The 22,871-nt window shown below is 42.2% G+C and overlaps 1 protein-coding gene across 1 annotated transcript in view; it reads left to right on the top strand.

Moving 5' to 3' along the window:
- The window catches only part of LOC136866587 (esterase FE4), a 147,561-nt gene that overhangs the window by 18,280 nt on the left and 106,410 nt on the right, over nt 1-22,871 (top strand). The gene's annotated exons all lie outside the window — the stretch shown is intronic.

The raw sequence follows: 22,871 nt of genomic DNA, 5'->3' as shown, positions 1-22,871 counted from the left end.
AAATTCCTGTGACAAATTAAAACTTGAAATAAAATTTAATAAAATTGCATTAGGAAATTTAAGATTGCTTACCCCAAGAGAAGCCAGAGCTCCCGGACAACACGTTTGCTCTACATGATCCCGAAGACAAATCATGAAGGTCCCGTGCGACGCGCTTCCAGAAAGGTAGCCCCGCGCTGAGTGGTGCAACGGGAAATGGCAGCAAAATTAATGACTAATGACCGCACAGGAGTTACCTTTCGATTTATTTAAACCAATCAAATTTAAATGTTTAATTTCACGCTTGTTGCCTTGTCCTTGGTAACTTCTCAAAGCTTTTATGTTGTGAAAATCGCAGAAAAATCTATACGTGCAGTACAGAGTGTCCCACATATTCCGACGATAAAATTGAATAAGTTTTTAAATCATCCAAAATTTACTTGAAGAAGGCCAAATGTATAAACTCTCGCAGCACACGTCACAGTAAAACAAAGAACATTCAACATTCTATTTAATTCCTTCCTTCTCAGAGTCTGCTACTATAGAAATGTCATCAGTAAATCTAATACTACCGGGCGAGTTGACCGTGTGGTTAGGGCTACCCAGTTGTGTACTTGCATCCGGAAGATAGTGGGTTCGAATCCCACTGTCGGCAGCCCTGAAGATGGTATTCCGTGGTTTCCCATTTTCACACCAGGCAAATGGTGGGGCTGTACCTTAATTAAGACCACGGCCGCTTCCTTCCCACTCCTAGGCCTTTCCTATCCCATCGTCGCCATAAGACCTATCTGTGTCGGTACGACGTAAAGCAACTAGCAAAAATAATCTAATACTGTGTATTCTTTTCCCGTATATCACTTTTCCCTTAGTCCTTTCCTTTAAATCACATATTTCAACTTCAATAAACAAGTTGAAAAAATGTGGTGAGAGTGGATATCACTACCTCACACCTTTCTTGTGCCTTTGCTGGCAGGACCTAGTGTTTACAGTGCACTAAGTCTTCTGGTAGAGCAATTTGTTACTTACATAGATCTGTCTCTGTTTTATCCTTGGCTTTGACAATATGAAAGTGACTGAGGTATGAGCGATGCTAATAATGCCAATCCTTATGCAGCCAGTCCCTGCTATGAATGGTGTGAAAATGTTGCTCATAGGGTCGGTTGATGTATGCATTTCAGTGGCTTGGCAGACTGATATGTAATAGCAACTCTGGCTCGGTGAGGAAAGCAACGGGAAACTACCTCACACCTCATTTCCCTAGTACGCCTCTTCAGTGATGCCTAGGCCATCTATGACAGCTGATGGCAGAGCTGTTGAGGATCCCACCAGCGGAATCGCTGACGGACTGAACATACATACATACATACATACATACATACATACATACATACATACATACATACATACATACATACATACATACATACATACATACATACATACATACATACATACATACATACATACATACATACATACATACATACATACATACATACATACATACATACATACATACATACATACATACATACATACATACATACATACATACATACATACATACATACATACATACATACATACATACATACATACATACATACATACATACATACATACATACATACATACATACATACATACATACATACATACATACATACATACATACATACATACATACATACATACATACATACATACATACATACATACATACATACATACATACATACATACATACATACATACATACATACATACATACATACATACATACATACATACATACATACATACATACATACATACATACATACATACATACATACATACATACATACATACATACATACATACATACATACATACATACATACATACATACATACATACATACATACATACATACATACATACATACATACATACATACATACATACATACATACATACATACATACATACATACATACATACATACATACATACATACACCTTTCTTAAATCTTCGCATTATTGTACACTACATTTGTTCATTGGTTCTTGTAAATTTTACACATGAGCCTCCTATCTTCGCAGTAAACAACTTTTTCCAAGTCAATCAATGCTACAAACACCTTCCTGCTCATTTCTAACCTTCTTTTCAGTATCATTCTTAACGCAAAGATTGCTTCTCTCGTTCCTGTGCCTTGTCTAAAACCTAATTGATCTTCATCTATGTACTGCTCTTAAATTTTATCCAGTTCTTTATTATCTTCAGGAGTACTTTTGAGGCATGTGATACTTTTCAGATCGTTCTATAACTACATACCATAGCATTTCCTCTTTTGTGGACAGCGATTGTTTTGCTTTTACTAAAGTCGTCTTTGATCTATGCTATTTCACAACACAGTGCGATTATATTAGGAAGATAACCCTTTAAGTCTGAACCAACGTATTTCTGTACTTATATTATCAGTACCTGGTGCCTTACTCTCTTTTAAGCTTGACAGACCTTTCTCAAATTCCTGCCTGGTTATTTGAGGACCCATTTTATCACTGTCTTCATCTGTTATCTCTTCCAGTACTTCATTTATATCTCTGATTTATTTATCATTGTACAGTTATCTATATATTCTCTCTGATGTAGTGCCATTTTATATATTTTTTGTATTCTTCTTACCTAGGACAAGATTATTGTCACTGACAAAATCTGGTCCTGGATAACTGTGGATAAATTTTACTTGATTCCGGTAACGTTGTTTAACCAAAATGTAATCGATCTGCAATCTTCTGATGTTATCTGGTGCCTTCCATGTATATTTTCTTCTATTATGCACTTCAAAGAGTGTATTTGTAATTACCATTTTGTGTTGTTCACAGAATTCTAGGAGTCTCTCACCACTCTGGTTCGTTTCTCCTAAACTACACTTTCCTGTGGTTTTGTTGTCTTTATCTGAGTCAAACACTGCATTGAAATCACCCGTTAATTGTCTTTGTCATTGGTCACCTTGAGTAGATCGTCGATTTGCTCATGCAATAGTTCTACCTCTTCATCATAATGGGCGGATGTGGGAAAGTATGCCTGGATGATAACTAAGTATGTGGGTCGACTACTCATCCTTATCATCACTGATGTGATATGTGTTTATCGCATTGCGTGAGAACTTTGCACTTATGATTATGTCTAATCCATTCATTCCAGATACTTCTCCTCCGCTGTGAATAACCCTGAATTCCTTAGAGTAGAATTCTCCATTACCATGCCATCTTGTTTCACATATACCTAGAATATTGATATCATTTTTTTGCTATTTGCTGATCTTAACAGATCATAAACTCACCTCTGTTATCTAGGAGCGCGGAATTTAAAATTGACAAGCTTTTTGACAGCTGTCATCCTGACGGACCTTAATCTGACTTTTATGGACAACACAACATCGCTGACCTCACTGCCGGCTTCTTGACGGGGCCTAACCTCACTGCTGCCAGCTTAACGACGTAGAGGGTGCGGAATTTAAACAGCTGTCAAAATGACAACGGCTATCTTGTCAGCACATTGCTCATATGAACCATGCCTCAGCCGTTTCCTTCCCTCTTCCTTGACTATCCCTTCTAATCTCCACACCTGCCCTGCATAAGGTGTATAAGATAGGTTAAACGCTTTTGTGTTAGTTTACTGTTAATCGTTAAGCTGTTCACATCGTGGAAGTAGTCCGACTCGTTGGCTGAACGGTCAGCGTACTGGCCTTCGGTTCAGAGGGTGCCGGGTTCGATTCTCGGCCGGGTCGGGGATTTTAACCTTAATTGGTTAATTCCAACGGCACGGGGGCTGGGTGTATGTGTTGTCTTCATCATCATTTCATTCTCATCACGACGCGCAGGTCGCCTACGGGAGTCAAATATAAAGACCTGCACCTGGCGAGCCGAACCCGTCCTGGGATATCCCGGCACCAAAAGCCATACGACATTTCATTTCATCGTGGAAGTAGAGAGTAGCAAGTGTCTAGTAAATTTAACTTGTATATTTTAAAGAAGAATCTGTTAGCAGAAGATAAATTCCGTCATAGAAAAACCCATTTCTAGCTATATTTGCAAAGAGTGTGGAAAAACATTTTCCCGAGGCTATCACAAGAGACCTCATGAGATATCATGTAGGACAATTTTTTAATGCAAACATTGTAGAAGAGAGTTCAAGAACGCATACAACGCTCATCATCACGAAGCCGCGTGTAATGTAGCTTCATCGAGAAGGAAATACAAAGAGCTCAACCGTAGTCAAGCAAACGCTGATTTATTTTAAAAAGTACACCTCTGCGAGAGGTTTTTAATTCTCCCGTGTTGTCTAGGCCTGTTACAAGTTCTACTAAGCACACATTTCGAGATAAAGAGAGGCAAGATGATGATGATAATAAGGATCAGGATGCTGATAATAATAGTAATAAAAAAGGAAAAGGAGAAGAAGAAGAAGATTTTAATGTTTCTTTAGAATTAGAACTTTATGATTTAACTTCATTTTCTAAGCCTACTACACGTTCTGTCGCCGTGAAAACATCTCAAGAAGAGATGCTAGATGAAGTAGAAGAAGATTTCAACGCTTCATTCCTATCGAAACAAGTTAAGTTTGTACCTTACCTGGAAACGCTACTGCTGAAGCATGTATTACATCAAAACAAGTCCCTACACATCAACTGTCTGCATATAGGCTGAAAGTTCACAACAAGCCCATGTAGACGTAAGATACTGTAAGGACGCTAATCTTCTCGTAAAACGTTTGCAGATGCTAAGAGCCTATCAAGATGCAGGTTACACAGAGTATTAAGCAGAATTTTTTAAATAGAGCAAGAATTGCGTCGTGTGGGTATTATTGAGTAATAGCTCTTCAAAGTAAAGACCGTTCCTGTAAGTTCACTTTCGACGGTACAGCAGCCTAAACACCTTCCTACATTTCCAGCCCTCACCTAAGTCATCCTTCTGCAGCATATAGTGGATCGAGTAGCTATACTGGTACAGACTCTTTTCCAACATTCTCCCTTCCTTAGGGTGCTAACTCCGCCTCTAGATGTAGAGCCGGTCTCAAACCTGGATAAAGATAGGATAGGCACTCTAATTACTACGGATTGGTAAGCCTCTTTGACCCTTAGACCTTTAGACTTATAGCCCTTTTGTCTATTAGCCCTTTAGACCTTTTGACCATTAGCCCTTTAGCCCATTAGCCGTTTAGCCTATTAGCCCTTTAGCTTTAGGAGGAGGAGGGGGCGGTGAGGAGGGCGATGTAAGAAGGAGGAACAGGAAGAGTCCTTTTGTCCTTTTGCCCTTCTGATAAGACGTGACCCCTGGGTTCCATTCCCTATTATGTGTAGCACGATTTTCTTTTTCAGTTCAGCATTTTGCAATCCTATACTGAATGAACTTCATCAATTCTAACAGGATAGCAAAGTTAGGTTATAGCAACATTCTATGTTTATCTACATCTCATCATTCTGATTAGATTCTTAGCTTTAAGCGACTATCCTTCCTCGAGAGCTCTAGTGCAGCTCTCCCCGCCGGGCTAGTCCCATAAAAGTCTATGTATACGCAAGGGCCCCTGCGCTAGACTGATGTTAGAAAGGGCATTCGGTTAGGAGGATAAAAGCCCCTAGCACAACTCTCCCCAAGTTAGCGCCATAAAGCTCATGTATCACTACTAGCTCCTGTGCTAGACTAAAGTTATGAAGGGTAGATGGTTAGAAGGATAAGCGATAACCCAACTCCTTAAAGTTAGTCTAATATAACCAATGTACACCAGCTATCTTACCTAGTAGCCCCTGCCTCAGTTCACTAAAAGTTAGGCGATAAAACTAATGGGCTATAAGTTAGATGTAAACCCCTGAGGTTGCTCTCTAGTGTTCAGTCCATGACAATACAGTATAGCAGCCATCATACATAATAGCCCTCGCTTCAGTTCCCGAAAGTTTGGCTGGTAAAATTAATAGGTCGTAAGTTACAAGTTGTGAGCCCCTGAGGCAGCTCTCTAGATAGGCCTATACGAATAGAGTATATCAGCTATCTTGCATAGCAGCACTTGTCTCAGTTCTCGAATGTCAGGCTGATCAAACTAATAAGTCATAAGTTAGAAGTTGTAAGCCCATGAGGCAGCTCTCTAGAGTTCAGTCCATGAGAATACAGTACGAACAAGTCTAAACATGCATAACCATGATGACGTCATCGCTGTCGGTTAAAAACAGAATAGCACCTGCACACTCCTGTAATGCTAAAAGCCTTAAGCATATGATCGCGTTGACATAGTTATGCATGTTTAGATTTGTCGGATAAAGACATAAAACCATGACCTGACCTCTTATGCCCCGTCGGAGGAGGAGGAGGAACGCGGCTGTGCGCCGTCGGAGGAGGAGGCCATAAGTGCCTATGTATACCCGCCATTTTGCACAGTAGGCCCCTGGGATAACCTTATACATATGAGTCTGTGTACAGCCGCCATCTTGCGCAAGCGTCCTTAGGCCGTCTCGTAAGAGCCTATGTAATGCCGCCATCTTGCGCAGTAGGCCCCTGGGCCAGCTTTCTCATTAGAGCCTGTTTATAGCCGCCATCCCTCGCAAGAGCACTTACGCCGTCTCATAAGAGTCTATGTATAGCCGCTACCTTACGCAAGCGCCCCTGGGACGTCTCCTAAGAGCGTATGTATAGCCATTATCTTGCGCAAGCGCCCCTGGGCCGTCTTTGTATAGCCGCCATCTTACGCAAGCGCACTTGGCCCCTATGCAGAAGAGGAGGTCGTTGAAAATGTGTTCGCTGCAGAAAGCTCTGAAACGGATGAATATGACCAGGATGAAGCACGTGATATTATTAACTCTAAGCCAAAACTTAGCGAAATTAAAAACCGTCTAAACATTAACATTAAATACGTCGAAGAAAACTACGATGAAAACATATCTGCATATTGCGAACATTTGAGGCATCTGCTTGAGTTAATTATCAAATAAATGAATGTCAAAGGAATACAACAAAAGATCAGCAGTTTCTTCAAAGCGGGAAACGTGCCAAGTGTGGTCAATGAAGATGTACCTTGAATGCCATGTTGTAATTCCGCACTGCACAGGTTATTCTGTATTTTGTAGGGCCTAATACTGTATTGCATTACATCTTGTATACTAAATAACATTTGTATTTCTTAAATTTAAAATACTGTACTGTACCCGCTTTTTTAACTGTTTAGTGTGTTTTAATATGTACCATGGTTCATTTTATAATTTATTTTGTTTAATCCTGACTGTCATTAATTCGGACAGCCTAGAGCTCCAATTAGTCCGGATTAATGAGGTTTTACTGTATTATTATTTATTCAGTAGGCCTACAGAATAGTGTTATCATATTCAGCCTAAACTGGTCATGTATTTGTACCTCGATACTTATATGAAATAAATGTGACATTTAACTTTTACGCTACAGGATATCCTATGAGTTTATTAGACGTGAAGCGAGAAAAGCAGCAAAAAAACTTGAAGACTGAGAAGGTGCTAGCATTAGGGCCTAGGAAAATAGGAACATGCCCAGAGAGGAAGCTAGGTGGACCGAGGTTAGGGAGCTTTCCATCTGTAAATCCATCCGTCTTTTATTCACTGACAACAACATATGTACAACATTATAACTGAAGCACTCTTTCAAAAGTAAACCAATAAACTTCTATTGGCCTCTTACATACAAGAGAGAACAGAAGATCAATTATCCCCAGAAAATATAATGGAAACAAGTAGTACTAGAAAGTCATATTAAACGTTAACATTAAAGAAAAACAAACGGCCTTCAACTGGCCATAGGCCCATGGACTATGAACCCGGCCCATCCACACAACACAGCACACACAGAAGCACAGCTCTAATCCACTTACACACCCATTCGCGGCCACAAGCATTAACCTCTCACTCAATACACACATGCAACATTCACTAACGACTTACGCTCCGATGTTCGCAGCCCAGAAGCCTTGGGTTCGAAAGCAACCTCCCAGTAGTTGCTCTAGAGAGCGACAAATAATTAGTGAGAATCTAACGCTGGATACAACCAGCCACCAAGACTACGTTTGAGAAGGGAAGGGGAAGGGACAGGAGGGGGAACAACCAATGTACTATAGAAACAATACACTCGACTCACAGCGCAGGCGCACTTCAAGTGTCTGTAAGAGTCTTTTGAGAGGACGTAATAGAAGTTTCTCGTAACACAATTTCTTAAATACATGAAAATATCTGTGATAAGACTTACATCCGTTTTCTCACTAGTAGTGATGGGCTGCGAATGGACTCGCGAAGACTCGAGTCTGGGATCGAAAAACTCGAGGTACTCGAGTCCGGACTCGAGGCCGAGGACGCTGGCAGCGTTATCTGCGAGCCGTGTGTGGAAACACGATGCTTAATATTGTAGGTAGGCCAAGGACAAGTATTGGGTCCGTTTCCCAATATGGCACAGTGATATAATTTACAAACTGATGTTGCGATGCGGTACTTAACATCACTTTAAAGAAGTGTGTACAAAGTTGCCCTTTGAAACAGTCGTTAATCCCGAAGCATACACACAGTACCTTACCGAAAAAACAAGTACGATATTATACGGCAGGTCAAAATACCGGAGGTGGGAAGAATATAATTGTTATTCTTTGATACCTCACCAAATGCCCAGAGCATTCCTTCAATCAATTGAACGTTGTGGACGTTTAACTAGGGCATTCGTTGTGCTACTGCACAACAATATATACAGCCGAACATGTCCATTATGCCGTATTTACATGAATGTATAGGCCTACACAACAAAACCATGTTGTAACGTAAACTAAGGAACGTGTGGACACAGGTGCTTATGAGCCACAGCCCGGCACCATGGCTGAATGGTTAGCGTGCTGGCCTTTGGTTACAGGGGTCGCGGGTTCGATACGCGGCAGCGTGGCGAATTTTAATCATAATTGGTTAATTTTGCCGACACGGGGGCTGGGTGTGTGTGTTGTCTTCATCATCATTTCATCCTCATTATGACGCGCAGGGCGTCAAATCGAAAGACCTGCATCTGGCGAGCCGAACATGTCCTCGGACTCTCCCGGCACTAAAAGCCACACGCCAGTTCATTTTACCGGCGCACAGTGTGAAATTGTAGAGATCAGGCAGTACAAAAGTACATTTACGACTAATCTATTCATTATTGTACGCTCGTGACTATGCAAAGAATACCTGACCCAGTGTGAAATTGTAGAGATCAGGCAGTACAAAAGTACATTTACGACTAATCTATTTATTATTGTACGCTCGTGACTATGCAAAGAATACCTGACCGCAAAGCTTTTAAAGCTGTGTGTGGTATATCTGATCTCTACAATTGTGTGAACATTGCACCCCTTACCGAACCTTGCTTCTCGCACTGTCAATTGTCTGCAGTGTGTTCAGATGAATCTACGTAACTAGCGACTGTGTTAAGATATTTTAAATGTGAAATAGGGATACAGCTAGATTGTTACCTTTCTTTCTTAATCTGCTTACCCTCCAGGATTGGTTTTTCCCTCCGACTCAGCGAAGGATCCCACCTCTACCGCCTCAAGGGCAGTGTCCTGGAGCGTGAGACATTGAGTCGGGGGATACCACTGGGGAGAATGACCAGTATCTTGCCCAGGCGGCCTCACCTGCTATGCTGAACAGGGGCCTTGGTGAGGGATGGGATAATTGGAAGGGATATACAAGGAAGAGGAAAAGAAGCGGCCGTGGCCTTAAGTTAGGTACCATCCCAGCATTTGCCTGGAGGAGAAGTGGGAAACCACGGAAAACCACTTCCAGGATGGCTGAGGTGGGAATCGAACCCACCTCTACCCATTTGACCTCCCGAGGCTGAGTGGACCCCGTTCCAGCCCTCGTACAACTTTTTTAAATTTCGTGGCAGAGCCGGGAAGCAAACCCGGGCCTCCGGGGCTGGCAGTTAATCACACTGCTGAAAATGTGCGTATATTTCATGAATGTAATTTATAATATTACGAATGTACTAAATTTACAATGTGTATTTTGTGACAAACCTATGATCTGTAACTAATTTGTCATTGTTTTACCTTGATTTTTTATGAATCAAGACTATTTCATTTTGAGTGTAACAAAATTGTTTATTCCATTGCAGCATTAACAATAAAATATTTTTGAAAGTGTCAGTTCGATATAACATTTTCTAATATTTACATTTGTTTTCTGAATCAAGACTAAAGTTAAATAAATAAAGACAAAAAGTATATTCCATTGAAAAATTAACAATAAAATATTTTTGAACGTGTCAATTCGAAATAACATTTTCTAATATTTACATTAGTTTTCTGAATCAACACTGAAGTGAAATAAATAAAGACAAAAATGGTTATTCCATTGCAAAATTAACAACAAAATATTTTTGAAAGTGTCAGTTCGACATAACATTTTCTAATATTTACATTTGTTTTCTGAATCAACACTAAAGTGAAATAAATAAAGACTTGGTCGCAATGATTTTATGTTAACACCGTAACTTATACCTAGAATCCGGGTAAATAGTCCCTTTACGATATCTCATACATTTTGGTATTAACTTCATATTTCTATTTGATCTCTAATATTACATGCATTTAACAGTAATATACTGAAATCTCTGTTCATTGCATTCTATTTCGTAAGCTAAGGTAAGTAAATCAAGGGCAATTTGTTCACGGTCTCTACCTACAAAATTTCCTCATTTTATTCAATCTTCCCATAAAGAAAAAAAAAAAATTTTAGTAGGTACTGAACTATATTTAACTTAGGTAACAGTAATTATGCAATTATGAATGGAAACTGTAGAAGTTTGTTTATAAACTTGAAAATGTATGTTTGTCCACCTAGAACGCTAACATTTCACACTGTGCGGTGTTGTGCACTATGAGCCCTTCCAATTTGTATTTAGAAATACAATCATATTCACCATATCCCCATTCAAACGATTTCGTTTGTGGGTCACTTGTGTTCCGGCCTTGGAGAAAAGTCGTTCACAAGGAACGGACGTTGCTTGTGAACATAAATATTTCTTCGCAAGTTTAGTGAGTGTAGAGAATTTGGCTGCATTGTTTCTCCAATAGGGACCGTGCACGCACGAGATTTTTAGTAGCTAGCGCCCCTAACGGAAACAGCTGCAGTCGTTTGATGGGGCACTCACGAGACCCTTGACAGTGCAGTTCATTACAACCAGGGCAGTAAACTTTGACTTGTGATTGTAAAATAAAGAGGTAAAGCCGGAGAATAATGGCTTCGACTGTAGCAGCGACCGCTATAGTTTATGTAGGGTTTCAGACAATGCAACACTCAGATTATTTCCGGGAATCCACGCTAAAGAAAGGTGAAGATTTAAATAGCAGTAACCATGTCTTTGACGTGAAGGAAAGGTTAGGATAAGAAATATACGGCAAGTGTCTAAGGGAAACGAGTATTAATCAGCCACCATACAACGTTGAAATTAAGGCATTTTACTATATTTTATTCATATTTCGGAAAATTGTTAATTAATTATTTATTCACAATAACTTTAGTTATAAATTATTGAATCATTGCACGGGGCCATTGCATACACTGAGTCCTGTAAGAATTGTAATCATGAATTTAGAGTCGGATGCCTTTCCCGAAACACAATTCTTTCAACTGAAAATCGCAATTCAGTGACAGTGGGGTTCAAACCACGGTCACTAAAGTCAGAGGCTAGCAGCTAAGCTAACATAGGAAAAGCAAGCCAGTTTTTCTCAGTTATTCTACTATTATAAAGGAGATAGCGAGCGGCTTGCTTCAAGTTCCGGCGACTGTGGTTCAAATCCCGACAGATTTTTAGTTTATAAATAATGAGTGAGGAAGGGCAACCGCCCCTTACTTCATGGCGACAACTTCTTCTTGAGTGTACTTCCCCTGCGCAAGCGGGATAAGCTGTGAATGATGATGAGATGGTTCAAGGTTTATAACAAAAATATTTAAGTCCTAAAGGTGATGCGATAATTAACTGCTCATTATAAGTATTATTAATTATTTTCAGATTGACATTAACAGGAACGTTGTTGACGGTGATTGTGAATGCAAAGCAGGTCAGTCGAAACGCTGTACGCACATTGCTGCTTTGTGTTCCTTTATTAACTCCGAGAGGGACTCCTCCAAAACAACCATAGTGCAGCAATGGGAAAAATAAACTTAAGTGTACTCGTAAGGATCTATATTCGAAAGGAGAGAAGATAGCAGAACTGTTGAAACTATACGTCCACGTTGCTCAACAAACAGAATCAACCACTTTCAATAAAACTTGTTTGTACCAATGAGTAAAACATATTGAGTGTGCCTTCACTGACATGCTTAAAGCCGAATGTGAGAGTGAAAATTACGTAGAGGCAAGTTCCATTCTACAAAATGTTATAGATGATGCTGTAGAACGTAGCGAAATTGAGGATTTGATCAAGTGTCTGAACGAAGTACAAATCAGAATACCCATGCAGTCCATAGGTGCTATTTTGTTACGAAAATGTCCGCAGTTAGATTATCAATCAAACCCGTGAATTATCTCGATTTCTTGCCTCAAGATGTGCAACTATTTTATATCGCAAATGTTAGTTACAACAGAACAGATGTACAAAATTGTATTTGACTCAAGGTTTCAATATCGCTGTGCTGCATGGTTCAAACAAAGAAAATTACGCTTATCTGCCAGCCAGCAAGCTGATCAGATTAAGACACTGAGAAGTTGTGATTATGATCAGCTTGCAAGGTCATTTCTAATTTCCACCTCCCTTTAACACACCTGCGATGAGGTACGGTAGGAACACTGAACAACTTGCGGTGGCTGAGTACTGCAAACTCAATGACTGTTTTGTAAAACAGGTGGGAGTGTGCGTCAAAGTAGAGCAGCCATTGCTGTGTTCGAGTCCAGACGGGATAGTATTTCATCCCAATGGCTTTCTCTCCTGGAAATTAAGTGTCCTTTTTCGTGTAAAGGTAAGCCTATTATTCAAGAGAAACGGAGCAATGTACCGTATTTGTATGTGACACAACAAGGTGAAATTAATATTGAAGATAGCCACGTCTACTACACCCAAGTGCAGATATCCATGTATGTTTTGAACCAACTTATGTGAACTGCTTGTATATTCTCCTAAAGGAAGTATCGCTGTGAAAATTTCAAGGCATGAGCAATTCCTGTGTACTGCCATTCCCTTACTGGAAAGGTTTTATTTTCAGTATTATCTGCCATTAATTCGGAATATGTCGTTACGGGTACCGGTAGTGTCACATTGAGGGGCACGTGTATGCACTTTTATCTTTTTATTTTGCTCACTGACGTACTTCAAAGTTTTCAATGCAGAAAACTAACAGTAACAAAGATACATTGTATTCGGTCCCAAACGCTTTCAGGGGTTGAAGAGACATTGCTTTCTCTTTTTTGGCCAATGTTGAGAGGCTTACCATGCTGTAAAATCCATCTTATGTCTCATAATAAAACAGGGTTGAACACAACGAGGCTAGTTCATTTTAATTTGAAGGAGAAGTCCCCTTCAATAAATGTTAATGTCAATTCCTTGCTGGGAGATGAGTGAAAGTTTTGTTTACTTTTACACGTTCGACTCTCCATTCTTTCAGTTAACACCGTCTAAAACTAACTCGAGCGCTGGCCTGCAGCTTACCCCATCAAACGTTTTCTGAGGTAGCCGCAAGAGCGCACCACTCGCCATTCGCACGGTCCCTATAATCGACGGGATTTATCGAGCGGGGTTCGTAAGGCTCTTTCAGGTATCTTTGTACCTCCACCGTAGCATCTGATCTGACGTTGTGACGTAGGTTTTCGTCTGCGACACGAGCATCAAATGATCCCCATAAGGAGGTGTCGAGTCCAGTTGTGTTCGACGGTGTAACGGCCTGTACTGAAGTCGATGGGGTCGTAGGCCAAAATCAACACGCTTCGTTAATCAGTATATTCAGTGCCTGATCGCGTTGAGCACCACTAATAAAAGGCAAACTCTTAAATTTCGGATCGAGAATTGTAGGCAGTGCAATCGGTAGGACACTTTCAACATTGAGAAACTTCCTTTGTATGGCTGTCAACAAGTCCGTTAACATCTGTTTCGCTACGGCATCGTCCTCCTCTTGTATGCGTCTTCCCACCGTTTCCTGTATTTGTCGGTTGAAACCAATTATCTTTCAGATGGAGACTTGGCGTTCTGATGACATTTCAGTCGTCATCACATCAAAGGGATGCAATATCGGCAGTAAGTGTTCAACTGTGGTCCACTGTGAGACAGTAAGATTCTCAGGTGCAGAAGGTATCGTTGCAAGCGTAGCAGCGGCGCAGTCCTTTTGTTCTGTCAAACGGGACAACATCGCGTACGTGCTGTTCCATCTCGTCTCCACTTCTTGCTGTAATTTATGAACAGGCTTCCCTAGTGACTTCTGCATGGATTCCAACTTTTCTTTTCCAGTACAAGACGATTTAAAATACCCAACTATCTGGCGACATTTTCCCCGTATATCCGACACATTCTCCATGCCTCGCTTGACTATAAGGTTCATAGTGTGGGCAAAACATGGGATATATGTCACTTTTGGGCTTAAGAGAGCAACTGCTGCTTTTATATTAGCAGCATTATCTGCTGCAAGACACATTACTTTGCCATTTATGCCCCAATCACATATAGTACGTCCAAGTTCCGCAGCAATATGTGCACTTGTATGTGTTTGAGGAAATCTAGCGGTCTGTAAGGTAACTGTTTCCAAGGAAAAATCCTTGTTGACAAAATGACATGTGACTGCCATATACGCCTCTGTTGACAAGGATATCCACATGTCGGTAGTAAGACTTACATATTCCGCTTCTGCTACCTTCGCTTTTACCGCGCGGACTTCTGACTCATATCTGTCTGCAACCATTTGCCGCAATCGCTTCCTAGATGGAAGAGTATATCTCGGATCCAGGGTATGTACAAATCTTCGAAACCCTCGATCCTCGACTATTGCTAAGGGCTGGAAATCGTCAGTGATCATCTTCACTAAAGCATCATCAATCGTTTTTCTTCGTACGTGGTCATCTGAAACATGCATAATTATTTGGCATTACAATAACATAGGTAGCATGTAAATATATTCACACGACATACAAAACAATAGTCGTATAGACTGTACAGTACCTGGATAGGCACCACTATGATGCCCAATTTCACCCCTGCATTGTTCCTGTTCATCAGACATCAGTGCTGTGTCTGAATGTTTCATCTTCAGGTGCTTTAACATCGTGCTTGTAGTTTTATTGTAACTTAACTCAACCTTGCATACGTTACACACCAGTTTATTCGAGTCATATTCGACGCGTTCGAAATGGTCCCACACTACCGACCTCTTCCGAGATGACATGGTGTCTGCCTCAGTCAGTGACTGTTGGAACTGAATGAATGCGTGGAGCATACTGCATACCCATACGAACTGGTGTGAGCACTGCACACGTCATCACATGAGTCATAACAACTTGGGAGAACGATTAACACTGCCCAATATTCCATAAAAAGCACAGGTCATTTTTCTGTAATATAATATATTTCAAGTCAGTGTGTCACAACTCGGGGACGTAACCCGCTGTGGGTGGGCGTGGTAGAATAACACCCACGGTATCCCCTGCCTGTCGTACTTGGGAGCGTAGGTTGGCGACCACGAGGCCCTGTGCTAAGTCCTGGCATTGCTTCCACTTACTTTGCCATGCTCCTCACTTTCATCTATCCTATTCGATCTCCATTGGTCAACGCTTGTTCTTTTCCGATCCCGACGGTATTAGGTTGCGAGGTCTACGGAGTATTACATGTTCACGTCCTTCGTGGCCCTTGACTTCCTTCGGCCAATACCTTAATGTGTCGACGTTCCAGATCCCTTCCCTTTTTCCTCCATGATACGTGTTATATAGGGGACGATTGTATTACCTACTTGTACTTCCTCTTAAAACAATCATCACCACCACCACCTCCCTGGCGAAAGTATGTAATACCTACAATCATCATCATCATCTGTTTACCCTCCAGGTTCGGCTTTTCCCTCGGACTCAGCGAGGGATCCCACCTCTACCACCTCAAGGGCAGTGTCCTGGAGCTTCAGACTCCTGGTCGGGGGATACAACTGGGGAGTATGACCAGTACCTCGCCCAGGCGGCCTCACCTGCTATGGTGAACGGGGGCCTTGTAGGGGGATGGGAAGATTGGAAGGGAGAGGCAAGGATGAGGGAAGGAAGCGGCCGTGGCCTTAAGTTAGGTACCATCCCGGCATTCGCCTGGAGGGGAAGTGGGAAACCACGGAAAACCACTTCCAGGATGGCTGAGGTGGGAATCGAACCCACCTCTACTCAGTTGACCTCCTGAGGCTGAGTGGACCCCGTTCCAGCCCTCGTACCACTTTTCAAATTTCGTGGCAGAGCCGGGAATCGAACCCGGACCTCCGGGGGTGGCAGCTAATCACGCTAACCACTACACCACAGAGGCGGACAATACCTACAATGAATAGTTAAATTATGTTCATAATCTTCACTCCGTATCTCAAGTTACCAAAGGCTAACCTACTGGGCGATATAATGCAAATATGCAAACTCATATCCTCATCCCGAGGTGGTGCAACTCCTTTCGCGAAAACCCCCATTGCAGGTGAGCTGCATGAACCATTAAAATCACATGCCAGCCGTCCTGACATTCTAAAATTTCTGGTGGCACCGGGATTCGAACCCACGTTTCCAACGATTGGAGTTAATAACACTGCCCGTTACGCTGCAGTGGTGCTGTAAGGAACGAGCCCAACTAAATATAGACAAAGGAGAAAAGGAATAATGTCATTGTGTGACAAACTAAACGAATGGCATTTCGAAACAAATATGTTACGGTCTTACACTCGCGGTTTCATGTTATGGTCATCATTTACGTAGCTGTTGTAATAGTACTAAATGATTGGGGCATTTCTTCCGACTGCTCGGCAACAGGTCGCAGTTACGAGTCGTGACGTCACCGTGGAGACTCGAGTACTTCGCACGGGTTACTCGGCGAGGCTTGGACTCGACAGACTCGATTCTCGCGAGTCCAAGCGTTACTCGCGCACATCACTACTCACTAGTAGTCTACAAGTTTACACTGAGGGCTGGTGAGTGTCACTAATCAGACGTTCTGTCTCATTTGCGTTGACTATCTACCGAGGCCTGCTCTCATACGATCAATTGTTGATAGAAGAAAACGCAGATTCTGATAAAAGTTGACGATTTTCAACGGTCTTGTTAAAGGCAAATCTAATCTCGAGAAAATAACGTGGATGTTTTCGTATTTCCTGTAAGTACTTCATCCTCTCTCATTTCATTCTGAAATCAAAATAATGTAAATAAGAAAATCATAACGGAATTAGGCAAATCGTAAGTATGAGATCTGGCTAAAGTACGTCTAGGAATCTTTCTGCTTTCACTTGAAATGAGACTTTTCGGTTGTTTTTTTTTTTTTTTGTTAACCTGCTTTGTTTTAAACATTATTCAATTATACTGCTCCTTCTTCTTCCTGGCCCTTTGTCCCAATTTATTGGCGTCGGCACTTGATATGGATTTGGCCTAGTTTTACATCTGAATGACCTTCATGACGCCATCCTGTGTGGATGGTTGTTATTCACTGTTGCGAGTTTCTGTGGAGGTTAGTAGTGAAGTGTGCTGTATGCAGAGAGAGAGAGAGAGAGAGAGAGAGAGAGAGAGAGAGAGAGAGAGAGAGAGAGAGAGAGAGGTGCATTAAAAAGAACACAAATACCCAGGCCCCAAGCCATACACAGTTAAAATGCTCTGCCCGGGGCCTCTGAACCGAAGACCAGTACGCTAACCAACAACAAGTAGCCAGACAATTTATCAGAGAGTATTGTTGTCTAATTCGATAGTCTTCAAAACAATGCTTCCGGTCATGTTATCTTGAACCTCCAAGTGGGCCATGGCTACGGCCCGCATTCTTATTTAATTACATATTCTATTCCTTTACTTGTAGACAACTTAAAATGCCAACGAATTGTGGTTCTGATATGGTTATAGCTGTGCTCCATTTTACATATTTTTCCATATTAATAATAATACCTTTTTTTTTTTTTTTTTTTTTTTTTGCTAGTTGCTTTACGTCGCACCGACACAGATAGGCCTTATGGCGACGATGGGACAGGGAAGGGCTAGGAGTGGGAAGGAAGCGGCCGTGGCCTTAATTAAGGTGCAGCCCCAGCATTTGCCTGGTGTGAAAATGGGAAACCACGGAAAACCATTTTCAGGGCTGCCGACAGTGGGGTTCGAACCTACTATCTCCCGAATACTGGATACTGGCCGCACTTAAGCGACTGCAGCTATCGAGCTCGGTTACATATTTTGACATATTATTTTAATTATGTAACACTTTCGTACATATTTAAGTAACTATTCAAAAAGACATTAAACATTGTATCAGCTCGTTTAATTTTCAGACTAGTACAATAACTGGCGAATTTAATCTCATAAAGAATGTATTTCAGTTGCTAAAGTATGCTTTAAAATTACTTCAAAATTGGGATTTCTAACCCTTCCTCTGTAAAACACAGGGGGTCCAAGTGCCTTAACAGCGTACAACAGCACCAATCTTTTCTAAGAATCTGGGATGGCTAGGTGTCTTTCATTAATCATTCATTAATCAGAGTTTTTAACAAAGTACATGCAGCCTTTAAACGAAATTTATACAAGCTCTGTATCTGTTTACAAGATTATTAGTGGTGAACAAGAAGAGCCCCCGGAAGATATTTCACCCAACTCGTTTTGTCTTTTAAAATATGCACCGGTGACTTCCTGCGATGTTGAACGGTCCTTCTCAGCCTACACGAGAATTTTATCAGATCAGCGCCAAAACATCAGAATGGAAATCGTAGAGAAATACTTGGTGACAAACTGGGCATCACGATAAAAAAGAAAGGTTACTGTACTATTTGTGTTACCTAATAGAGGTTTAAATACAAATTCTATATTAACTTCATTTAATAACACATATTTATTTAATTTTCAGAGGATGAGGGCAAAAGGCAATTAGCGACAATACATTGTGAAATATATTCCGTGAATTACAGCGCATAATATTGTTTTTTAAAATTTTAAGTATTTCCATTATATTTTTAATCTGATTATTAATACTGTCAAAATGAGAAAACAGTAGACTATACAAATTATACAAAACAAGAAATATGACTGTCATAAAAACAATCGTCCGCCTCTGTGGTGTAGTGGTTAGCGTGATTAGCTGCCACCCCCGGAGGCCCGGGTTCGATTCCCGGCTCTGCCACGAAATTTGAAAAGTGGTACGAGGGCTGGAACGGGGTCCACTCAGCCTCGGGAGGTAAACTGAGTAGAGGTGGGTTCGATTCCCACCTCAGCCATCCTGGAAGTGGTTTTCCGTGGTTTCCCACTTCTCCTCCAGGCGAATGCCGGGATGGTACCTAACTTAAGGCCACGGCCGCTTCCTTCCCTCTTCCTTGCCTATCCCTTCCAATCTTCCCATCCCTCCACAAGGCCCCTGTTCAGCATAGCAGGTGAGGCCGCCTGGGCGAGGTACTGGCCATACTCCCCAGTTGTATCCCCCGACCAAGAGTCTGAAGTTCCAGGACACTGCTCTTGAGGCGGTAGAGGTGGGATCCCTCGCTAAGTCCGAGGGAAAAACCGAACCTGGAGGGTAAACAGATGATGATGATGATGATGATGATAAAATCAATCAATTACTACTGATCTGCATTTAGGGCAGTCGCCCAGGTGGTAGATTCCCTATCTGTTTTATCTAGCCTTTTATTAATGATTGCAAAGAAATTGAAAATTTATTGAACATCGCCCTTGGTAAGTTATTCCAATCCCTAACTCCCCTTCTTATAAACGAATATTTGCCCCAATTTGTCCTCTTGAATTCCAACTTTATCTTCATATCTGGAGGCATTTAAAACAAATTTTTGTATGATGCACTGAGTGACCAAAAGTCACGGGAAGGGGTGTCCCATTAGAAAATGTGCCATGTATAACCCGGCTAGCTGCGGCGTAGCTGAGCAGTCTGTCACAGACACTAGTATCGTGAAGATACGTTGCGAGTTAAGCGACTTTGAACGTGGGACAATCATCGGCGCACGGCGCGTGGGTCATAGCATTGTAGAGATTACACGCGAATTCGGGTTCCGAGTTCAACAGTGTCGAGGGTGGATCTTCAATATCGCAGAGAGAATGTTACCACCCGTGTAAACCCCCGCACGGGAAGACCGCAGGTGTTTAACGAAAGGACATCACGTCGCCTCCGCAGAACCATACTGGGCGCTCGACGGGCTACTTATTGAATGTTGGGAGTCAGGAATCTATTTCTACCAAGACTGTAAGGCAGGGCCTCTCAGGGTGCATGCGCGTGGTGCATGCACTGTGCACGGTGCAAGAGACGACTTGGCTTGGTTGACCAGAGTGCAGACCCCCCACTCCTCGATTTGGAGCAATAGCGCTTACTCTCTCTTTCCTCACGCCTGTCTCGCTCGCTCCGCCTGTCTCCCTCTGCCCCACTTGCGCCGTAGCGCTCCAAATCCAGGCTGACTTGAGCCGAGCATAGGCGAGTTGAGCCGAGCTTAGCCGAGTAGCCCAGAGACGAAGCGTTGATCCGAGCCATGCCGAGCGGCAGCGATGCACAGTGCACGGAGCTCTTGCGCCTCTATCTGCACGCGTGAGATTTTGGGCGTTTGAGAGGCCCTGCTGTAAGGGGACAACTGCACCGCGTAGGCTTCACCAGCCGACGACCAACTCGTGTCCCTTTGCTGACACCTCCACACAGAGCTCAACGACGTGCATGGGCCTGCGAACATCGGCAATGGACCATGGAACAGTGGCGGCGTGTGGTATGGTCCAATGAATCCAGTTGTATCGAGCTGATGGGCGCGTGGGAGTGTGGCGTATACTCCACGAAGCGATGGATCCTGCGTGTCAACAAGGTTGTGTGCAAGCGGGAGGTGGCTCAGTTCTGGTCTGGGTGACGTTCTCATGGTCGCAATTAGGCTCCATTGTCCGGTTGCGGGGAGCGCCGACAGGTGCAGGTTATGTGGACATTCTTTCAGGCTATCCACCATCTACATCCCTTTCTGGCCCTAGAGTACCCTCATGGAGATACTATGTTTCAAAAGGACAATGCGTCATCTCACCGCCATGTGATGGCACGCAGATGGTTGGAGGAGCATTACAGTGAAGTTACGACCATGGATTGGCCCTCCAGATCCCCCGATCTTAATCCAATCGAGCATTTATGGGATGCTGTCGATGCTGGTGCACGCTCCATGAACCCCGCACCAAATACACAAGACCAATTGTGGGTAGCAGTGCAAGATGCGTGGATCCAGATCCCTCCAGAACGATTCCAACACCTTGTAGAGTCGATGCCTCGCCCTATTGCCGCCGTTTTGAGGACTCGCGGAGGATCAACTCGTTATTAACATCACATTCAGTGTCTTCCCATGACTTTTGGCTACTCAGTGTATATTAATCATAAGTCATAACAAAACAATTATACGACCATTTTTGTAAATTAGTGCATTAATACTATTACATATTTTATAAATATTACACATTTCACTGATATTAACTACATTTTTATCTCGCACTTTGATGAAAATGAAAATGAAAACCTACACCCTGTTTCCCAGTCATTGACCGGGTCAGGGATGGAATGAATGAAGCAGATAAAGGCTATTAGTACGATGGACTCGCCACTCCCAAAGTGATTTTATTAATGACTGACAGATGCTATGAAATGAGAATGGAGAGTGTTGCTGGAATGAAAGATGACAGGGAAAACCGGAGTACCCGGAGAAAAACCTGTCCCGCCTCTGCTTTGTCCAGCACAAATGTCACGTGGAGTGACCGGGATTTTAACCACGGTATCCAGCGGTGAGAGGCCGACGCGCTGCCGTCTGAGCCATGGAGGCTCTCGCACTTTGATGTGATATAAAAATCCGGGCCCTAGCTCATGACGCAGTTACAGTTTCCTCTAACTTGTAACATGAGAGCAATATCAAGAAACTAATGATACAATTAGATTACATTTGGTCGGAATGAGTGGCTCAGATGGTTGAAGGCCTGTTTCCTGACCCCAACTAGTCGGTTTCGATGCCGGTTTAGTCTGGTGATATTTGAAGGTGCTCATTTACTCCAGCCTCGTTTCAGTAAATTTGCTGACACGTAAAAGAACTCCAACGGGACAAAATAATTCTAGCATATCAGCATCTCCGAAAACCGTAGAAGCAGTTAGTGGGACGTAAAACTTATAACATTGTTTTATTAAATGTTGAATTTCCACGACCGTATTGTACTCGAAATACACTTTCGACGTATTAGGTCGTGTTCAGTACATATGGCTACGTGCCAAAGATTGTGAGCTCGGTTCCCACTTGTCAGTGCGCCATTTTTGTTCTGCACTTAACATCTCTTCCGTGCTTACTATATGAACTGAAAAGTTTATTACAAATGACGTTGTTATTAGATCATATTAGGATGGTGAGTTCAAATCCCACCGTTGGTAGCCCTGAAGATGATTTTCCGTGGTTTCCCCATGTTCACACCAGGAAGTGCTGGGACTGTGCCTTAATTCAGGCCACGGCCGCTACCCTTCCATTCCTAGCCCTTTCCCATCCTTGCATTGCTGAAAACAGGCGATGTGTTAGTGCGAAGTTAAGCCACCAGCAAACAAATACATAATTAAAATCATTATAAATCATTGTAATCATTCCACTGGTCACGTTCTACCCTCTTTCCAACATGATCGTTATCGACTCGTCCAGTCTGTGAAAATGGCAGAAAAGGGATTTCATCCTTTTTTTTTTTTTAGTGGGTGAAAATGGTTGAAGCGTAAAAACGACCAC

This window comes from Anabrus simplex, chromosome 1 (genome assembly GCF_040414725.1).
Source record: "Anabrus simplex isolate iqAnaSimp1 chromosome 1, ASM4041472v1, whole genome shotgun sequence".
Lineage (NCBI taxonomy): Eukaryota > Metazoa > Arthropoda > Insecta > Orthoptera > Tettigoniidae > Anabrus > Anabrus simplex.
This window is presented reverse-complemented; position numbering and strand designations above follow the sequence as displayed.